The sequence below is a fragment of the Sapajus apella genome, unplaced genomic scaffold, assembly GCF_009761245.1.
Source record: "Sapajus apella isolate SASKATOON/1434 unplaced genomic scaffold, GSC_monkey_1.0 scaffold63, whole genome shotgun sequence".
Lineage (NCBI taxonomy): Eukaryota > Metazoa > Chordata > Mammalia > Primates > Cebidae > Sapajus > Sapajus apella.
This window is the reverse complement of record NW_022437003.1, coordinates 3,828,879-3,851,807: the sequence shown is the minus strand read 5'-3', so window position 1 is coordinate 3,851,807 and position 22,929 is coordinate 3,828,879. Positions and strand designations below refer to the sequence as shown.

The following is a 22,929-nucleotide window of genomic DNA, read 5'->3' as shown; positions in this document are numbered from 1 at the left end:
AGATGCATCCCAGACATACATGCAACAGACTTGGGGGCATTTTCTTTTGAATGGTGCTGAAGTCCCCTGTATCCGGGACTGAATTCATCACTGAATTGATTACCTTGGTGAGTATTACATCTCTCCAGCTGCTGAGCCAAAACCAGAATGTCATCCTAGACTCCTCCGACTCCCTTGACCCACTACTTTTGATTGCTCTCATTTTCCCAGATCTGCTTCTGTAATTTACCTAGATTTGAGCTCATTGTCTTTGTGGCCATTGCCACAGTGAGGCCTAATCTAGAAAGATTACAGGTCCGCTTTGTGGCAGTTTTCTCCTGGATTTCCTCATCTCTCCCAAACTGATTTTCCTGTTTCCATTCTCACTGACTTCTCCCAAATCCAACCCTTTCTCCCACTGCCTTGACGGAGATACTTATAAAATGCCATCCAGACTGTTGATGCCCTGTGTAAAATTCTTTCGTAGCCCTCTGTCACTTACAGGATACAGCCGCAGCATGGCACATAAGGCCCTTCGCGGCAAGTTGCTCCTTACCTTTTACCTCATATTTCATGCTTTCCCCAATATGCTACGTGCTTGCTGTTCTCGGTGTCTGTGCATAAGCTGTTTTCTGTTTCTGGAAACCACCGTTACTTCATCTCTTTCATCTTTCCCGATGTGATATAGTTTGGCTGTGTCCCCATTCAAAATCTCATCTTGAATTGTAATCCACATAACCCCTGCGTGTCAAGAGAGAGGCCAGGTGGAGGCGATTGAATCATGGGCGTGGTTCCCCCATGCTGTTCTCATGATAGTGAGTGAGTTCTCTGGAGATCTGATGGTTTTATAAGTGTTTGGTGGTTCCTCCTGCATTCATTCTCCTTTGTACCATGTGCAGAAGGTGCCTGGCTTCGCCTTCGTCTTCTGCCATGATTGTAAGTTTCCTGAGGCCTCCCCAGCTATGCGGAACTGTGAGTCAATTACACCTCTCTTCTTTATAAATTACCCAGTCTCAGGCAGTTCTTTATAGGAGTGTGACAATGGACTAGTACGCCATCAGAAAGCAGAGCTGGTGCTTCATTCTGGGAACTCTCCTGTCTTCCTCTACTCTCAGCTTCTCTGGGGAGTTAGCTGTCCCTTTCACATGCCCCCACAATCTCTGTGTTTCCCCAGCCTCATTGTTTGTCTCCCCTGATGACTGAAGTTTTTGAGGTCAGGGCTTGTGTTAACTAAAGCCTATATGCAGCCTTGCAGGACTAGTACCGTGGCTGACGCATAATAGATGTTCAATCAAAGTTCGTTTAAAGAAAGAGCTTGATGTTTTTCAAGGTCAGAGTTTCTCTCATACAGATGCTCTAGAATATGTTTCTTGGACGAATCTTTTGTATTCCATGTACACATAGCAAATTAAAAAAGATGTGTGGACAGCTGTGTTTCCACAGTATTTCCATCTTTCATATTTAAAATCCATCTTTCTATTCCCAATTATGTGAAATTAAGGGGAATGATTTAAGAGCAGTCTGTTCTTTTCTCTGTAATTACATAAAGAGGGTAAAGCCCCTTATAATGGAGCGATGCCCTCTCCATTCCAGAGATTCTCAAACTTGATGGCACATTAAAATCAGCTGAGATACTTTAAGATATACCGTGCTTGGGTCCTACACATCTAGACAATATGTGTGTTGTGTTACTCCCAAATGTTCTAGAGAATAAGTTCTGCTAATTGGCTTTATTATCATTACCCATTCCCATCTCAGTGGAGCCCTCAACCTTGACCCTTCTATGCATCTGCAGTCAGCTTATTTTTCTGCTTCTGCCTCTTCTGTGAACTTCACCACGTGGGCCTATGTCCTCTGCTTGGGCTGCATCTCCTGCCCCTCATAAGTCAGTTTCTATTCGTATTGCTCAAATCGCCATCATGAGCTTGCCATTTTGAATTTCTAGTTTTACCTATATTGTGCTTAATCTGATAACGTGATACCTCCTTAAGGATATTAAGTAGCTTATTAGATGTTTTCTTTAGGCCTATGTTATGAATAACCCAACTCATGCTGGTTTAAACAAAGAGATCGTTTATATTTATAATTTATTGGCTTCCTTAATTGAACTGTCAAGGTAGTTTTTACATTAAGCAAGGCTTCATTCAGGACTCAAGTAGTGTCACCAGCAGCCCTTACTTGGCAGTTTCTGATATATTGACTATTTTCAAGCTCACCTCCTTAGAGGTAGCAAAGGCTGCCCCAGATCTTCATACTCTTCATACTTTCAAATACGAAGAAGAGAGATGGCGTCTGTCCTGGAGAAGCCAACCAAAGTTTGATCAAACCTGCTCAATTTGGGTTATGTGCACTTCTCAGAATTGGGCCAGGGTATTAACGTGTTGATTGACTTAAGCCAATCAAGATTTTTACCCCAGGAGCTGAGGGTGCAATTAACCCAAGCATTGAATGGGATGTGAAGGATGAAGCAGTGGTGAACTCCCCTAGGAGCAAAGATTGAATGTAGGAAGGAAAAATAATACATATTCACAATAATGCTAGTTAATAAATATTCACAATAATGATAGTTGTCATAATATTATCTGTCAAAAAGTGTTCCATCAACAGTAATATGTATTTAATTCAAAATATCATATGTGTTAATATAGAAGAATTGTTTGATTGAACCATGTTGGGTCATGTTGAATTTCTAGTTAAGTGAATGCGAGAAAAAGATGTAATATGTTTTTTTGTTTGTTTGTTTGTTTGTTTGTTTTTGAGACGGAGTTTCACTCATGTTACCCAGGCTGGAGTGCAATGGCGCGATCTCGGCTCACCGCAACCTCCGCCTCCTGGGTTCAGGCAATTCTCCTGCCTCAGCCTCCTGAGTAGCTGGGATTACAGGCATGCGCCACCATGCCCAGCTAATTTTTTGTAGTTTTAGTAGAGACGGGGTTTCACCATGTTGACCAGGATGGTCTCGATCTCTTGACCTCGTGATCCACCCGCCTCGGCCTCCCAAAGTGCTGGGATTACAGGCGTGAGCCACCACGTCCAGCCATATGTTTTATTTTCATAAACAATGTAAGAAGGCCAGGCGCAGTGCCTCATGCCTGTAATCCCAGTACTTTGGGAGGCAGAGGTGGGCAGATCGTTTGAGATCAGGAGCTTGAGACCAGTCTGGGCAACATGTTGACACCCTGACTCTACTAAAAATACAAAAATTAGCTGGGCGAGGTGGCAGGTGCTGGTATTCCCACCTACTTGGGAGGCTGAGGCAGGAGAATCACATGGACCCAGAAGGCGGAGGTTGTAGTAAGCCTAGATGGCACCATCCAGCCTGGACAATCGAGTGAGATTCTATCTCAGGAAACAGAAAGAAAAGAAAAGGAGAGAGAGAGAGAGATTGCTTGTGTCATTGAATTTATGAGTTTAAGCTTTTTTTACAAATATTAAAACTTTACTAAACATTAGAATGGTACAGTAGAGTCTGAAGACTGACTTCAAATTGGTGCTTTGCCATTTAACTACCTGGATGAGCCTGAATAAGTTACTTCTTTTCTTTGATCACTGGTTTTGTTTTCTGCCAGATGCAGATGTAACTAATATATCTCAAGGAGTTTTTGTGATAATATATGTTACAGCATTAGCAAATGTTCCCTGCCTTACAGCAGTCCCACTTACAAGTGTTCTTTTGACTTTACGAATGTGGGAAGGCAATACATGTTCAGTAGAAACTGTACTTGGTGTATTCATATGACCATTCTGTTTTTATTTTCAGTACAGAATTCAATACATAACATGAGATGTTTAACACTTTAGTATAGGTTTTGTGTTAGATAGTTTTGCCCCGTTGGGCTAACAGAAGTGTTCTGAGCATGTTTAAGTTAGGCTAGGCTAGGCTACGGTGTTCGGTAGGTTAGGTATATTAAATGCATTTTCATTAAAATATTTTCAGCTTATGAATGTGTTTGTCAGGTTGTAATCCCATCATAAGTTGAGAAGTATCTGTAATGAAAAGTCAGAGTTAATTGTTACTTTTAATTTTACTACCTCATCCAGTTGACTTTACCTGGCCAAAGATAGTATCTTTATAATTAAAATGTAATTCTGTTTTGCCGGCATACTGCCTTTATTACTTAAAACCTCTTTTGTTTTCATGTTTTATTTTGGCTGAAGAAGCCTCAGACTGGCCTGTGTTAAAGATGTGTAAGAAGATGTTTTAGGATAAAAAATAAAGTGATGTGCTGTTCACTCAAAAATCTGAGTCGCTGCCACAATTAAGAATAAAAGCTCGGGCTTCTGGGAAGCAAAGGCAAAACAACAAATACAGCTAAATGCACAGCTCTCATTTTGTAATAGCAGAAAGTATATCATTCAAGAGGAATGGCAACCTTTGCTCAGGGCAAATCTCTGAATAGAATATACCCTATCAATCTTTCTTTTAAGAGGTGTTGAACAGTATAATGGATCATTGTACCATAAAATTTACAGTAAAATTTGGAACTATTTTGGACAGTTTTCAATGGAGGTGCAGTCTATCCTGGGTTTGAATATGCCGTTTACTCACTGTGCACCACAGGCAATTTATTTAACTTCTCTAAGGCTCAGTTTTCTTGTCTCTAAAATGGGAATGAAAAAAACAATACCTCCCCTATGGGATTATTAAAGGATTCAACAAGAGAATGTATGTTGAAGAGATTGGCACAGCGCTCTGAATACAGTAAGTACTTAATAAATGTTAGTTGTTAAATAATAGTTAGAAATTCTATCTATAGTTATTTATTACTATAGGTATCTGAAAAAAAAATACTAGCAGTGAGATAATTTTATTGTGATTAAAGAAAGCATGTGATTGAATACTGAAAAATATCACCAGGGTCCTTCAACTACGTAAAAAAAAAAAAGTCTTACCAGCTGGAAATCTAAAGGAGAAAAATGAAAACATTGTTCTGGTTCCATCTATGAGCTAATTAAAATTTTCTGTTGTTTTTTAAAACAAGTCCGTTTTGGACTAGAACTGAAAGTCCCCAACTTGCCGTAAGTGGAAAAAAAAGCCCATGGTAAGAAAGCTCCAGAAGCTAAGTGACATACATGAACCCAGGGAACACCTCAGAGGTCACAATTTCTTGACAGTGTCTGCACCTTAGAATTCTGCTTAGATGTGTGTGGGCTCAGTAGCATATTGTGGGCAAGCTGATGTGTTCCAGCCGTCGGCTCATGTAAACACTGTTGTCTTACAGGAGACTATACATTGTGACTCTGGCTTACCAAAAAAAAAAAAAAAAAAAAAAAAAAAAAAGGAAAAATGGAGTAACTCTAGATATAATACAAAATAAGATTACCTAGAATATTTCACATACTAATACGTTGGTGGTAGATAGCTTTTTAAGTTTATCCCTGAAATAATCAAAGTCATAGAGTATTTGGAATTATTAAATGTTAGCACTGAAAGGAGTCAGGAATTGATAAGGGTCAGCTTAATACAGTCCTTTTGTTTTGCTTTCTTTTAATTTAGGTATGGAAACGAAGGCCCACGTGCACGTGGCTAGTTAATAATAAAATGAAACCTTCAAATCATATTTGCTGACTCTTAGTCCGGTGTGTCTCTCACCTCACCACACGGTGTTTGTTTTTGTTGGTTTTGTTTGTATGGTTTTTTTTTTTTTTTTTGGATCATCATTTATTTTTGTTTCTAGCTATTGTTGATTTTTAATATTTGCATTCCACAGGACAAGAACACTCTTTATTTCCAAGTATTCTGTGATTCAAAACTCTAGTACACTCTACATTTCAGCAAATTGGACCTAACTTTTTTTTTTGAGATGGAGTCTTGCTCTTGTTGCCCAGATTGGAGTGCAGTGACGCAATCTCAACTCACTGCAACCTCTGCCTCCTGGGTTCAAGCGATTCTCCTGCCTCAGCCTCCCCAGTAGCTGAAATTACAGGCACCAGCCAGCATGCCCAGCTAATTTTTGTATTTTTTAGTAGAGAGAGGATTTCACCATGTTGGCCAAGCTGGTTTTGAACTCCTGACCTCAAATGATCCACCCGCCTGGGCCTCCCAAAGTGCTGGGATTACAGGAGTGAGCCACGACACCTGGCCTGGACCTAGCATTTTCATAAACCGCTGATTTGCTCAACTAAATGTGAATTTCTAGGTTACTTGGCTTTGACTGGAGACCTCAATACAGATGGCAGGGGAAGCTATAGTACAGTATCACTCAGCTGCTCATCTGGAGTTCTGTAGACCTAAGTGAGTTTGTATAAAAGACAGCTTCTGTGGCTTGATGTTTGTTTGAGACAGAGCCTCACTCTCACCCAAGCTGGAGTTCAGTGGCACAATCTCAGCTCACTGCAACCTCTGCCTCCTGGGTTCAAGTGATTCTTCTCTCTCAGCATCCTGAGTAGCTGGGATTACAGGCGCCCATCACCACAATGTGCTAATTTTTGTGTTTTTAGTAGAGACGAGGGTTTCACCATGTTGGTCAGACTGTTCTCAAACTCCTGACCTAGTGACCCACCCGCCTCAGCTTCCCAAAGTGCTGGGATTACAGGCGTGAGCCAGTGCGCCTGGCCAGCTTGACTTTTTTACTTGTCTCCTGGTGGAAAGCCACAGTAGACAAGGTCCCAGAGAACTACCACCACTTGGTCCCAAGGCAGACCTCTCCACAGCCATCACCCAAAGAATGCAGTGGCTAAGGTTGGGGCAGCAAGGTGGTGCAAAGAAGGTATGGCAGAAATCGCCAATATCAGGACTAAAAGCACCTAACAGCTGGTGGTGAATTTGGCATTCCTCTTCCCTCAGCAATGCTGTTAAGTCTTCTTATCCCCTGGTTCCTTCTGCACCGGCTCCCAGGATGGGATTAAAAGGGGAGTATTCCCAAAAGCTGCTTCCAGGGCAGGGCTTACGATACACCAAAGTTCAAAAAACAGTTACAAAACAGTAGATTCAGTTTAAGTGGCAATATTATGTATATATCTTTGCTTCTGAATTGTCTACCTTTTATGTAGTATCATTTCCATAATAGGGCATAAAAGGAGTAAGTGATAGTTTTTTTTCAAAAAGGCTGTGCCAGAGAAAATTTGAATGACAGCATTGTTCAAAATCTGGTTGGCTCTGATAGATGTAGCTGTAGACGTAGATATAGATATAAATATATTTTTTAACCATGTCTTCTGGTTTAAATATAAACACTGAATTTCAGAAATCCCAGTTTATGATAGGTACTGCCTTTTAGGGTGTTTGTCTCCATTATGTCTAGTTCTGAAAAGATACATAGCTCTGTATCAGTTTAATTTCAGTTTTCTTGTTAGGCCATTTTGGTGATCATCTCCTACATACTGTAATGACAACATTTTTACATCATGTGCCTTCATTACTTCGGTGTGGTCTGTTGTTACTTATAGAACAAAAAAGTCACCATAAACAAGTCAAAAGCAATTTGATGCTAACTACCCAATATGCAAGTTTTGGTAGCAGTAAAACACAGCTTCGTTTCATGAGAGGGGCTTACTGAGAAGACAGCTGACATTTGACATTCCTAACACTGGAAAAAACCATAAAGCTAGATGGCTACTCTAAAATGTCATTGATTAGTTGAGAGCATTCAGTTAATTATGTTAAGTTTTCATTGATTTGAAGTAGTTTCAGGGGAGACCTCTCTGTATTAGTGAAATGTTTTTGTTTTTAAAATATTTTTAAAGGAATACAGTTTATTTCTTTCAAATAATCACACAAATTTAGTATTCCAAAGAGAGCACTTTGTGATTCTTTAAATGAATAGATAAGAAATATCTTCTAAGGCATCAGTAAGACTTCAAAATGAAAACATTATTGTTTGACCATAGACAAAAAATGGTAACCTATCTGGTAATTAAAGCCATACAAATTTAAATTTCAATGAAATGTTATTTTCACCTATGAAATAACTAAAAATTTTTGAATTGAGAATACTGAGAGCTGGATAAGCATATAAATTTTAGAAAGAGGCTAATAGTTTGTATCATTTCGCTCAGCAAATCAGCCCCTGGAAATCTATTTTGAGGAACTAGTCTTAAAGATAGAAAGCTCTCTTTGCACAAAAATGTTCACTGCATTATTATCAATAATAGAATAAAAAACTGAAATGTCCATCATTAAGGAAGTTAATTATATAAGTCATAGTATACATGTGCAGTAGATTAATACCCAGCTGATAAATGTGATTTATGCAGAATTTATAACAGTGTGGAAAACACTCATTAGGAAGAAAAAATAGTAATAACAATTTTATATGTTAGGAAGTCAGCCCTATTTTAGAACTACATATTAATGAAGACAGAAGGAGATACTGAAATTTTAAAAATCTCTTAAGCTCAACCATTTTACTTAGGGTCTTATTTATGCCAATATGTAATCATTCCTTTTTTTATTATTGCTTGGACAAAAGTAAAAGTAAGCTGTTCCCTTTCCAAATTATCTCACGTGCCAAGTTATGAAGGTCATAGTAACATCTTTACCTTAAAGCAGAAATATCTTTAGATACCACATTTAAGTTTTCCAAATATTTTCCCTTCATCGTCCTTTTATATTTGTGTTTTTCAACGTATTATTTATGTATCTCGTGATTTTGCGGCATTACTTTCTGGAAGAAATGGTATTTCCTGGTATTTTCTCCTTGCTCACACATCTTTCTACCCCCTATAACGCCACAAAACTAGAATTCTGAGATGGTATTTAGAGGCTGTTAGGAAGTAGAACCTATATATTTGTTTTAATTTTTTTCCAGAGGTTCTACAGCACATGGGGATTATTTAACAGTTTCTAAGCACACATGATCCATTTACAAAGACAAAGCACCTTTTGTTTCTATAGTTATTTTTATGTAAAGCTATTAAAGGAACAGGAAACATCTTTCGGCAGCCTTTTTCCCTAGCACTGCCCCAAAAATAGTCATTAGTATTAAGCATAACAGAGACTAAAATTGTTTCCCATAGATGCTTGGAGAAAGGCTGCAGGGTAACACTAAAGCATTTGGGGTTATTTATAATAAAGCTTGTGCAAAAAACAAGATGCCAATTCACGTGTCAGGCAGACAGTGGCAGCTGCTTTGTTACTATGTGGCGCTGTCCCATCCTAAATCAAATGGGAAATGGGTACTGTTTGACAGATACTGTCATCAGTTACAAACATTATTAAAATAATGAAAAAGCTGCTGCTTTTTTTTTTTAATCTTGGGGACAGGCTGTTGATTTCTTCGGGTTTTCCCAACCCTGGTGCTCAGGAGTCCAAGATGAATATTCCTGCACCAGATTTTTGATCCAGCCAAGGCTGAGCTGCGATTTTTTTTTATCCCAGTGGGACAGTGTAGCTACGTTCTTGGCGTTTTCTGCCTATTACCAGTTAGGGTCTGTGAACAGAATCTCCATTTGTGAGAACCTCATTGTGGATAGCACGCAGTGGTCTTTTCATTTTGATTGATGGTTCTGGTTCTGCACCATCTGGCTTCTGATAGGCTGCATTAATCATATCCTGAACTAAGAAAGTGTAGACATGTCTGCTTAATATGTACCCATACATAATGTAACATTAGTTATTCATTCAGCTTGCAAAACAGTCATAATGTATGCAAGGTCTTTATATAGTAAAACATAAATATTAATATGTGACCCATTAATGCTGTTTTTACTTGTACTAACCTCCCACTAGTGCATTTGTTTATGAAGATTCAAATTAAGAGAAAGAAGGCCATGTGCACATTTCCATGAACACATATAGTTTTGCTGATGTCTCCTATGAATTTAGAGTGATGTATGTGTGAAATACTTATTTGCCCATATTTACTTTATATCTCTAATTGCCTCTTGAAATACAGGTTAAATGCAAGCTGCAACACAGATTAATTTTTTTCTCATGTGAACTCCTTGCATCAAATGTAGGTCATCCATTTGCCGGGGTCGTGGGGGCGGATGTGGCTGTGCTCTTTTGTGCTGCCTCTGGCTGGGCCCACTCTGTCCCCTGCTGTGTGATAATGTCAAGAAAAAAAGAGGGGCCAGCAGAGGCCAGACAGGAATTCAGAAGTCAAACAAAGTTTGCTCCGGATTTAGGACCGTCATACTTACCAGTAGCTCAAATTCGGTTTTAAAAATTTGCTAGGGCCTTTTCCATTTAAGAGAAATTTAGTGTGTACTAATCATAATCCTTTCACTACCTAGGGGATTTAAATTCTCCTGGGAAGTTACCTTGTACAGAATTACTGGAGCATATTGCTTGAGATAGCAAATTAAAACCATAACTTGATAAAACACATTTTATGTTTTATTAATTATGTTTTGTCATAACAACACTGTATTCCCGTGTGGTTACATCTTCTTGTATGTGCCCCCAAATCAAAGTATGTATTTTAATGAATTATGCTATTGCAGAATAAGTGAAGATTAATGCTTGTGTGCTGCAGAATGCAAAACACAATCCACACTGTAACAGTAATCAATCATCGAATAATGCATGGAAAACACGGCAAACAATCATAGTTTTTATTAAGAAATAACTAAACTGCAACTTCTGCTTGAAACGTAATTGCAGTGAGGTTTAATTAGTCACATAAGCTCTATGAGCAATACCAACAGAAACTGTATAAAATGTAATGCAGGGATTCAAACTGACATCTTAAGAGTTTCAAATATTAAGATAACACCATGTAGAAAGCTGGAAAGAATAATTTCAGAAATAAAATTAGGACTTTAATGTCCAGCTCCTCCTTTCTTATTTTAAAATTACTTTTGTCTGATTCTTCCAATAGTTTAGATCCCATTATTGCTTAATTTATTCTATTAAGTGATTTTTAAAAATAAGCCCACTGTCAAGAATACAGCATTGACAAACCAAACTAGACAGTAAGAAATCTTGTATGAATAGTCTATGACCTTGGGCACACTGATGTCATTCTAGGAATTTGTGAAGAGTGCTAATTTTCATCAGAGAAGGCAGAGTTTGTGTCTTGACTTTGTCTCCAAACTAGCTGAATGATCTTAAAAATGGGTTCAAACTGACTGGCCTATTTCTAGATTAACCCTCATTTAAAGATATAATAGTCTGAGTGAGCTTTTTATCTTAAAAAAAAAAATGTTTATTAACCTCAAGCCTGGTTTCTTATCTTAAAATTGAAGATCATCCCTGCCCTTAGTTTTAGTTGTATGTGAGGGTCACATGAGATAATGTGTGTGTGTTACCAACTTTTAAGTACTTTAAAAATATATGTACTGTCATTTTTATTGATTAAATTTTCCTGGATTTCATCTGCTACATTCATGAGAGTATGTGCGATGATACATTCTCCTTTCATGTCACAGTAAATTTTAAGAACCAATAAAATGATGAATACATGTGTTTGCTGGTGCCTGGATTTCTATTCTTGTGTTAAGTTCCCTCTAGAGTTTACAGGAGAGGTTAAAAACTACTTTTCCCCTGGAAAGGACCATATGCTAGTTCACTACATAATTACAATATGATATAATTTTCTTCTTCCAGCAACATATAAACTATTGGACTGTGCTTCTTTAAAATTAAGGACATTCATCCTGAAGCTGGGACAGGACTGAAAGGGAAGGTATTTGAAACCAAACCATTTGTTTAGCTCAGGAAGGCAGTGCCAGAAAGACAGCTTTCAAGAGGCCAGTGCTCCACTTCTCCATTGGAGAACGGGTGCCATCCAGAAGGGGGCATGAACAGATGGGTAAGTTAGAGAACCTGACAGCTTTCCTCTCCCTCCGCAAGTCATCAGTAGACTTTGATTGGAAAGGTAGTAAACTCCCAGAATGCCAAATAAATCCCTCTTTCAAGTATATAAATACCAAAACAAAAGTGACTTTTTTATTTGTAACATTTCAATGAATTTTAATGTTTTTGTCTTATCATGAATATATGAGTGTTTACACTGGTATTGTCTCCTTTTAGTGTTACCAGCTTGTCCGAAGGATAACGAGACATATGTGTGTTCTCCAATTCAGGGAAATCACTGTAGGCCATGCTTTGTGTTTACTTCGACTTTAAGTGAAGTTAGGTGTCCTCTGTATACTTCTACCTAGTGTCAAAGCACAGATTCATATGTGTGTAAACAATGTGCTTATGATACGACTCAATAGTCTTTATATACAGGTTTTTAAAACTCATTCATTTGTTGTCTTTATGCACAAGACACTGAAAATACAAACGATAAGATTCTGTGTGGTCCGATGTCTTGACACACTCCAGGCTGTTGGGGAGGATGGAGATGAACACCCAATTTTAATTGTAGGATTCATATGTAATGCCATTTCCACCCCTGTTATTAATCACTGTATTATTAGTAGGAGTATTAATAGCAAAGCATAAATGTGTTTTAAAGGAATCTTGTTATGAAAGTTTAACAGAAGGTCATTCGAAACTTTGAAAGCACAAAGTAGTCAGTGCTAGCTTCATGCCTGAAAATGGTTGTGGGGACCATGACTTATTAATTATTTCATCAAATAAATCTATTGCTCTTTCCCCTAAGAACTAAAACTGTCTAATTTTTTTTTCCAAGACCAGTATTTAGGGGTTTCTCTAAACTGTTGTGGCATTTGTGGCAACTTCACCAAGAACGCGCTGGTCCCAAGGTACCTTTTCGAGTTTCACATCTGCCTTAAATTGCAACCAAGAAAACCACGTGGATACCCATCCAAATCACTGTCCAGTGCTTTTTCCTTCATAGCACTGAACTCGTGTTATTTCTTTGACTGCTTCTCCAATCATAAAGATAACACGGAGGAATTACTTCCTAGCTGTCTCTCCTATACTGCAAAAAATTATTGCCCTCTGCTCTTCCCAGAGGCCTCCAAGGTTACTGACAGCCCTGACCAGTGTCTACCATTGCCATCCCCTCGCCCCCACCCCTTACTAAAGTGTCCCACCCCATACCCTAGAATACAGATTAGAATCAAAGCAGGAACTATTGGGAGGAGAATGGGGGTTGGGACAGTCATGCATTATGCAGAGTTTGTCAGTGTTCATGTGAACAAAAGGTCACCGAGACTCATCAGATTTATAATGGAGAAAGAGTATCGTTCTCTGCCTTTAAAAATTCCTTATTTTATAGTTTACCTAGTATGCTGCAATTATTTAATTTTGAGTTAAAGATACTGTTTGTGGCAAAAAACCTATTTATTTTTAATCATAGTTGATTAACCTGTATATTACTAGTTACGAGTTATTTCAGTTATTTACAGTTTGTACTTGACCATCACTGCCAAATGCAGATTTCTCGTGTAAAGGAACTATTCTCCTTAATTTATTTTCTTTTTCATAGCCTGTTATGGTTTTTTAAAGGAGTTAAGGCATGAAAAAACCCTTAAACAATAGGCTAAAGTCGTCCTCTAAATATGTGAGATACTTATCTTTTCAGAGAACCTGTATAATTTAGGGACGTTGTAGGAAATAAAACACATGTAGAATGTGAATTTTTTTTCTTATTTAAAGCAATCACTTTATTAGGTTTCTAACCAAATGTTAGAGGAAGTAGGAAGATGCTTATCAGAATAAAATAACCTGTAAGCCATGGTGTCCATATTTTTCCAGGAGTGGAAAGCCTTCCTATCACGGCTATTCAACTTTCCATTCCACAAACACCATCGTTTATAAACATTTCTAAAACTGCTCTCTGTGTAGCATACACATATGCCCTGTCTCAGTCTCCTTTCAGTTGTATTCTTGCTGTTTTATTCATTTTCCCCCTTTTCCCTTTCACATTAACAAAGTAGTTCACTTTCATATGTATTGCTAGAGTTGTATTTTTGTTTCAAATGGTGACTGCATCCCTCAACCCCAAAATGTCTGGGTAAATAGTTTATGGCCATCTGTATTCTGTCATGCAAAAGAAGATGGTTCTTCCAAATAAATTCAGTGACTCAGCCATCATAACCAACATTGTATGGTTGCGTGCGTGCGTGCGTGCGTGCATGTATGTGTGTTTTGGGGGGAGCTATCATTTTATAATTTCATCCACAGACAACCACAACCCAGAGCTTTTTAAATGCCTATCTTTTAACAAACATAATTTTATTTCTAACATTTTTGTAATCCAAATGTGCTAAAACATCTAGGCAGCATGCTGTGTATCAGAAAGAGTAAGTGCTTTGCAGCCAAGTGAACCTGGCTTGGAAAATGCTTTCTCTCATTGACTAGCTGTGAAACTTTGGGCACGTTTCCTAATCTATCTGACCCTCATATTTGTCATCTGTGAAACAGGGAAAATAGTATCTACTCTATGACAAATAAAACTCAAAACAACTGATTCATAGTCAGTAGTCATAAAATCTCTTGCCTATTTCCTTTCCCTTTCTTCTAAATAATTTCTTGGATAATATGTTCAGTAGTCTAGACACTTGGAAATACTGAATTATTAAATATTTTCATGTTTCATTTCTCATGTCTTTCAATGGCAGTTGAAAAAAATATATTACCATTGGACATAAGCATCAATTAGCTCAGTCAAGCCCATCTGTATACATGAGGTCAAAGTCAGGTCCCACCCCAGAAAACATGGTGAAGTCAAGTTTGCCTCCTCCAGCAGCGAGCTTCTCCTTTTCCGCTCTGTGTGCCCTTCTCGCTGCTTATGGACTCAGTGACCTCGCGCTGTCTGCAATCATCCACAGTCAAGCCTGCTTTCGACAGAGAATGTGAGAAGCACATCCATTACAAGATATACATTATTGAAAAGGGTCAATAGGAGAATCTCCCTGGCTATTTTCATTTTAACAAAAGCGACGGATTTAAGTCAAACTATTAACTACTAATTGTTGATTCTTAGGTGTTAGTGAACCTTTCTGTTTTCTAGCAGACATTCTGGAACTTGTGAATTACGGTGTCCCTGAAAATTATTTTTAATTGGCTCTTTTGCCTTTAAGTGGCTCCTTTGGATGACTTCTGACCCTCCAAAGAGATCCACAAATCACTGGAAACTGCTCCCTTCTGGCAGAAGCCCATTTCACTTGTGAGCAAGTCATCCAGTAAAAGGCACAATGTCGTCAAGGAAGGGAATTGGGAACAGAACAGAGGATGTTACTTACAGCAGAACTACTAACTATGGTTATTCCTGGTCATCAGCATTTCCCAAGAAAGACTTAAAGAGCAAGAAAAGATAGAAAAAAATAACTTCTGCCTTTAATGCAAAATCAGTTTTACTGTGCCTTTCTTTTCTTTCCTTTTTTTTTTTTTTTTTTCCCTTGAAACAGGGTCTAGCTCTGTTACCCAGGCTGGAGTCTAGTAGTGTGAACATGGCTCATTGCAGCCTCCACCTCCCAGGTTCAAACAATCCTCCCACCTCAACCTCTCGAGTAGCTAGGACCACGGGCATGCACCACCATGTAGCTAATTTTTAATTTTTCATAGAGATGGGGTCTCACTGTGTTGCTCAGGCTGGTCTCAAACTCCTGGGCTCAAGTGATCCTCCTGTCTCAGCCTCTGAAGTGCTGGGATTGCAAATGTAAGCTACTACTCCCAGCCTACTTGCCTTTCTTTAAAATCTCTACTTTTAGAAAATATCTGAAAGCAAATAAAAACCTCATTAATTGTGAAGAGCATGTATTACAAGCAAGAATATCTTGTTTCCCCTCAGGTGAATTACAAGGATATTTTCTTCACAACCCTTAATAAGATAAAGACTGCAAACACGCACAGATAATTGTTGATAATCTCAGCGTTGTGCTGACTTTTTGTTTCTTTGTTGTGCTCTTCTGATAGAGGATTTTGGTACATACGGAAGATCAAGGAGAAGGAATATAGAGGAATTCATTTAATTGCCAAATATTTCCATGAAACGTGAATAATACACTGTCAAACACTAGATTATTTACTGCCTTGTGTGTTTGCTTAATTATATCTTAGTAACTAGACTGGTCATTTCTCAAGGATAAGGACTATGTCTTACATCTTCAAACACCCTTAAAGGAACCTAGGCTAGTAGTTGACATTGAATAGATTCTAAGTAAATTCTTGCTGACTGGAATAACATTTATGGCAAAGCTACTTACAGATTACTTGTACTGAGACCAAATGTAAACGCTAGAGTCGGACATGGTTTTCTTTGGACACACCTTGGATGTGACCGATGTCCTCCCCACCCCCCCTTGGGCATACCTTTATAATAAAACTTTAATTCGGTCAAACTGGTATCACTGCATGTTTCTAAGAGGCTTGTTCACTTTCTGACCAAATTCTCCATCTTCTACCCAGGGTTCTCGGTCGGGGTTGGTGCCACTCTGTCAAGGGGGTACATGGAAATAAGGAGGGGTTGGTCGTTGCTAGTGGTGCTACTGGCATTACGCTGCTAGGCGCCGGAGGTGCTAAACATCCTCAGTGTTGCAGTCTGCCACAGCAAAGCATTGTCGTGCTCACAGCACCACTAGTGCTCAGCATTAAAAAACACTGGATTCCTGAAAACCTTGTCCTGCTTCGTATATTAGTCCGTTTTCAGGCTGCTGATAAAGACATACTCAAGGCTGGGAAGAAAAATAAGTTTAATTGGACTTACAGTTCCACATGGCTGGGAGGGCTCAGAATCATGGCGGGAGGTGAAATGCACTTCTTAGTTGGCGGCAGCAAGAGAAAATGAGGGGAGAGGCAAAAGCGGAAACCCTGGTCAACCCGTCAGATCTCGTGAGACTTAACTCACTATCACGAGAATAGCATGGGAAGGACCGGCCCCCAGGATCCAGTTACCTCCCCCTGGGTCCCTCCCACAGCACGGGGGATTCTGGGAGTTACAGTTCAAGTTGAGATTTGAATGGGACACAGCCAAACCATGTCACTAAGCAAGCCTTATATTTCACCACTCCCCGCTTGCACGCTATATTTAATCCTTACTGAGCTACTTCGTTCTGGATCATGCCAAGCTCTGTCTACTTCTGCATCTTTGCAGATTTTATTTCTTAGGCTCCTGACCTACTTTCTCTGCTAGCGAATGTTTTTTAATCCTTCAGCACTCAGCCCAGGCACCTCCACAAAGCCTTTGCTTCCTACAAACCCAGCCTGGAATAAGTGGCATCTTTATGTGCTTCCCTCTGCCATGACATTTGTCCCAATGAGTTGTGGTTGTTTACTTTCGTATCCTCCTACTAGATCAAAAGCTACTTAAGTTGTATGTCCCAGCAGTTCACTCAATGCCTGACATATAGTGGGTACTTAATAATTTTTTAATGAATGCCTTTAAATCAGTGACACTGTCAGACAGGAGTTAGTTCATCTGGCATATATTCACTGTGTATTCCTCATAACTTCATGCCAAGGAAGAGTCTTGGCATGAAGCAACACTGCCATTATGGATGGGGAAGAAACCTTAGGAATGAGGAAGAAGTGGCAGAGAAATGATCCACATAAGAGGGTCAGCTCAGGCTTCATTCGCTCAGTAGCCCTTAAGACCGTGAGTGGGATGCGGTGGTAGAAGGGGCCCAGCCGACACTGCTCAAAGTTTGGAACTTGGATGCAGGCTGTCCACAAACATATTGACCCAAAATCAGGTACCTACAGAAGTAGGAGTAAGCATTTAGGAATTTGACAGAATAATTTTGTGTGTCTTAAATCTTATACTGAAAACATTGGTGCTTGTCTTTAATGCCATTTTTTCTAGCCTTTAATCTTCATCATATCTTATAAATAAATTGGTTCCTGGTGGATCTGAATTTTTTTTTTTCCAAAGAAAGAAGGAAGGAAAAAGATTTCAATAGCTGGTCCTCAGTCGTGGGCACCAGACTGATCTAGGTATTCCCAGCAATGACTCTTGGTTTGTACCAGATTCCAAGTTAGATGCCAAAGAATCAGGAACTTTCTGCCAGTTCTTTGCTTCCTTTTCTCCCTTCCTGGCAAGAGGTTGGCTTACTTGAGATACAGGCAAGCAGGTAGGACAGGGTCCTCTCTGAGTACCTAGATTTCTACATAAGCCAATAGTACTTAGCCAGAGCTGCCATAAGAAGAAAAAAAATTCTGCTCGTCTGGATCAAGCCAGTCTGACAGAACACTGGGACACCATAGCATCTGGGGTGCCCTGTTTTCCCCCAAACAGCAGAGTTTATGGTAGCATAACTAAGTCTAGCACCTGCCCCCTGGTGGACTAGAGGCCACCAGTATACCCTTCATTCTGACGACGATGAGCTCAAGAAATGTATGAGACTGGCTGGATTCATAGGCTAAGGAGCCTCACTGGCAGCAACTCAGCAGGTTATGGGAGGCAGTGGCCAATGTGCCTAGGGTGAGAGGAGCATAGTGCCAGGTAGTGTGAAGATTCAGACGTGAACAGTGTTGTTGACAGTTTGAACCCAAAGCATGGACAAAAGTACAAATAGAATGCTCTAGGAGAAAAAGAAGTTCAGAAAGTGATATGGCAACCTTAAAGAGTAAATACGAACCAGTTTGCGTGCAGATTCAAGCAAGGCACATTACTTTTACAAACTTATTGGAAGAAGTTGAAGATGGTAATGGTAGTGGTACATTTATTGACTGTTAAGTAAGAAGCAGTATGACCCTCATAAAGATTGTTTATATGTAGCAGGGTTGAAGTGCCACGTGATAAAACTCATAAGCTTTACTTACAAGAGTTCTAACTAACGTAGAAAAAAATCCTGCCAGACATCGTGTCTGCTTTGTTTGGAATAGAAGCATAAATATCTAATTTGCCTTGTTACAGAGAAGAATGCATGATCTATGCAGCATGTAACCAAATAATCATCCTATCAGGCTCCAAATGTAGGGAACATAGTTAATTTGCTGCTTTGCCCTAATCCTTTTTTTCAGATGGTGAAACAAAAATCTCTACATTTGTACTTCATTTAGTCATATTTCACCTCTTAGAAGCTAAAAACACAATTTTGCCAGAAGATCAAAAATAAAAGCAGCCAATAGCATAAGTCAGTATACCTAAATTAGGAAAGTTAAAAACACACACAGTAATAAATTTCGGAAAGTTTTTTTTTTTTTTTGCTCTCAGCATTTCTCTAGTCTGTAGGCCTTTTTTTCTTTTCCATTTAAGTGTTGTGTCATGAAAGCAAGTGTGTCTGTAATGATAAATATGTCTCAGGGGTGCAAGGTAGGACCCTATAAACCTTTAATATTAGCATTTCATCACAAAAGTTGCTTTGTTAATTTTTCTGTTGAAGAAAAAAGGGTGACTAGCAGCCTGAAACGAAAGCTTAGTTTTTGTTTTTAAACAAAATTGACTTGATGTGGTTTAGGTTGAAAACTGGATTTTATTTTTTTTAATTTGTCAGGCTTTTATTTTTTAGGGGGTGCCTTGCCTGTGTTAGATGTTTCCGTTTCCTGGTGTATTTGTAATACCCGAAAGCAAATGAATTTTTATGAAACCATAAAAATGATCAACTGTATACTCTTATATAGAATGTTCATTTGCAGCATAATTGTTTAATGCTGTTTTCTTTCCACATTAAGTCGCCCCGAAAGACTATTGATTGTCGCAAACGCTGTTTCTTCATGCCAGAATTCTCCAGACCTATGTCTCAAGGGACCCTAGTCAGGAGGGTAATTGTGTGTGTTTCTGCTCTCTATTGAATGCCTGGTGACAGCCTGTCTGGACTGACTCAGGTTGTAGAACAGTGCATTTCACAATGCTGAGAAGCCTGCCATTCTGGTGTCAAGTGGGAGTAACCCCTCAGTTATGGCTAAGGGAAGAGAGAGTTAGATGGTGAAAAACAGCACAAGTTTAGTCGATACGTTGTATTCAGAAAAGACTGAGATACCGTTCTATGTGAAGTCGTAATTTTTGCCTTAATTTATAGATATGTGCCCAAAGCGCGGTATTACTTTCATTTGTGTAGTACTTTCTACAAAGCACCTTACCTATGAATCATCTCAGCACCTAGACAAACAACTCTCTTTGATCCTCAGTTTTCTGATCTGTATAAGTGGTGTAAAATTGTACAGCATCCTATTAGCCAGCCTCACAGACTTGTGAAGGTCAAATGTAATGGAGCTTAGACATGCAAATGTTATTTTCCCACCACAAGAGTAAAGTCACATAAATGAACAACTGTTTTTAAAGCAACTAGTAAATGCTAAATACTGTGCCGTGGTCAGCGGAGTCCAGTTTCCTATACTGGGAATGGATTCTGGCATTCCTGTGACATTTTATACTGAATCACCGGTTCTTAAAAACTGGATGAGGCTAGGCGTGGTGGCTCAGGCGTGTCCTCCTAGCACTTTGGAGGCCAAAGCGGGCAGAGTGCGTGAGCCCAGGAGTTAGAGATCAGCCTGGGCAACATGGTGAAACACCATCTATACAAGAAATACAAAAAAAAAAAAAAAAAATTAGCTGGGTTTGGTGGCATGTACCTATTGGCCCAGCTACCTGGGAGACTCAGGTGGGAGGATCACCTGAGCCCAGGAGGTTGAGGCTGCAGTGAGCCATGATCATCATGTCATTGCGCTCCAGCCTGGGTGACACAATGAGACTGACCTTTTCTCTACAACAAACAAAAAACAAAGATGAGACTAGGTTAATTGAGGATGGGGTGAGGAGGGAAATAAGGGATGTGCCCTAGCTTTACATATTTTCTAAGATTTTCTGTTTGAAGTATCCTTATTTGCTTTAAATTTGAGATTTACACAAAGTGATTTCAACCTCATGACGTATCCAAAATAAGTTCTGCTTTGCTAGGCTTGAGCCCTAGGGGGTCATGTCCCCTTAGGCTGCCCAGAGCCTTCAGGATTGTAATGTGTTACACATGTTTCTACGAGAGCCGCAGAGCTGGATGCGTGGAGCTCATTTGCATGCACTTGATTCACAGCCTCTGTTTCCAGGCAGTCACATTTTCCTTCTCAGAACAATGTCCTAACTGTTGAAAGTGTCCAGATTTCTATGTTTGTTCTGAATGACGAAGAGCAGAAAGTCTATAAAAATGTTAAATTATGGTAATAAAGTAAATGTCTTCATTTACTGAGCTGATCTTTCACATTTAGAATAAATATCTCCTTTGTAGTAACTCCTTAGAAAAATTCCAAAAGCTTTGTAACATTATTATGAGAAAAGATAGATGTTTTTTTCCCTCCTCTTGTGAAACTGGTTAGCAACATCCCAGAAAGCTAGAATTCCCTAGTAACCTTTAGGTCAAGTGCCTGTCTTCACACACATCTCTTTTATTCCACCTCACTTGTGAAGGAGCAGTTTATTCTTAATTCCTAGCTGCTTTTTAGGGGACCAAGTTAATCTCAGCAAAGAATGGTAAATCAGATTTGCAATCTGTGATGTTAGAAAATAGGGTGATAGAGTGATATCAAGCAGTTAGAAAGAATCATACAGATCACTTTATCTCACCACTTCACAGCCCAAAGAAGCAAAGTCTCTGTCTAAAATGACATGGCTGCCAACCTGGATTACGTAGCAGGACCCCATCTCTACAGTAAGCTATCACAAATGCACTGGGCATGGTGGTACACACCTGTAGTCCCAGCTACTAAGGAAGCAGAGATGGGAGTATCCCTTGAGCCCAAGAGTTCAAGGCTGCAGTAAACTGTGATTATGCCACTGCACTCAGCCTGGACTGCAGAGTGAGACCCTGTCTCAAAATAAAATTACGTGGCTGGTTTATGGCTGATTCTATAGTTCAGTACTGTTGATACTAGATAACACAAAGAGTGGGATTTCCTAAAGGTTCTAGTGGACTAGAATGTAAGGTTTCTAAATAAAATAAAGGCATGTGAAAACTGGCTTGGAGATTGTACCCTTCTAAACTGCTAATATCCAACGTTACATCCATCTCTCCTTAATGGGTGTGGACTCCATGTAATACAGTTGCCCAGTAAAAGAAAACCTGGTCAAGTACTGCATCAGGGAGCAGGCATTTGTCTGAGCTGCAACGCATGCTCTCTGGGTCTTGGATTTTTTCTTGCGCTTAAGTTAGAATAATAAGATGGCTGACATGAACGACTAATGTCTTCATGGAATACCATTCTTTCATAAAAATCGCCCAAAAAAATCACAGTTAATGTCCCAGAGCCCAGGAGGAAAAGGTGTTTTTGACTTCTGACCCTAACCTTTCCAATTTATCCTTCAAATTCACATAGGTTCAGCTCAGAATAAAGGTGGAAAGAGCCAGTTGTACCTTAAGGTTAAGCATTGGAGAGAGGTGGGAGACACGTAGAATCATTTTGAGAGCCTCTGGTGTTGTTTGTGGGATAGACTGGTCCGTCTAAGACACTCTTGAATTTACCTTTTTATCCAGATTTCTTTGGTTTTATAATAAAAGTAAACCTTCTTTTTTCCCCTGTAGTTTTCCTGTCTGATTCATATCCAAGTCTGCATTTTTGGAAGCCCACACATGTCCATGGTCCATCAGTAATAATGTTTATGGATGTCATGACCAAAGTCTTCTTCAGCAAGCACAGTCAGGAGTCGATTACGGGGGCGGAGGAAGAGGAGGGGACGGAAATCAGTACCTAGAACCTACTGTCCAACAGGTGGTCTTTTGCTGTGCAAGCATCACCGAGTCTAGGCAAGGACCAATTTGAGTTTTTAATACATAAGGTCATTTATTCCCCCGATGTTTCTGGACAAATAAAAAAGATAATTTTATTTAATATAAAGAAAGCTCAACAAGATAAAATCCTATAAAGCTTGAGTCCACAACTTTATTAGTATGTTGCTTTTTACTAACTGTTAAAATGTTAAAAGTGGTTTTAATGTTCGATTATCTGAAAATTATCACCCTATGACTAACTTTCTTATGAGACTGGCAAATGGAGTATGATGGGGGTAATGGGACTTGTGGAGTTAGGGGCCCATTCTGGACTCCATGGGAAATCAGTCCATCACACAAAGGCTTAGAGGTGGAAATAATAAGAACAATGAACTCTAACCTGTAGCTCTGTGTCCATTGTCCGTTGTTAATTCCCACAAGCCTCGATAGCGATGGAAGCTGAGCTTCCTGGCGAGTGCCCTGCACCCAAGACCACCATCTCTCCTTGAGTCC

The 22,929-nt window shown here is 39.3% G+C and overlaps 1 protein-coding gene and 1 long non-coding RNA gene across 10 annotated transcripts in view; one reads left to right on the top strand and one right to left on the bottom strand.

Annotated features, from left to right (window-relative positions):
- The window catches only part of CDKAL1 (CDK5 regulatory subunit associated protein 1 like 1), a 718,338-nt gene that overhangs the window by 611,046 nt on the left and 84,363 nt on the right, over positions 1 to 22,929 (top strand). The window lies entirely within an intron of this gene.
- LOC116529816 lies at positions 11,530 to 16,848 on the bottom strand. 3 transcript variants are annotated; one of them, XR_004259679.1, is made up of 3 exons: positions 16,488 to 16,848; positions 16,094 to 16,215; positions 11,530 to 14,616 (listed from the first exon to the last, which is right to left on the bottom strand). It is a non-coding gene; the product is annotated as an uncharacterized LOC116529816 (long non-coding RNA). The 3 variants fall into 3 exon arrangements; XR_004259680.1 differs by lacking the exon at positions 16,488 to 16,848 and adding an exon at positions 15,025 to 15,077 and having other exon boundaries at positions 16,094 to 16,481; XR_004259678.1 differs by lacking the exon at positions 16,488 to 16,848 and having other exon boundaries at positions 16,094 to 16,481.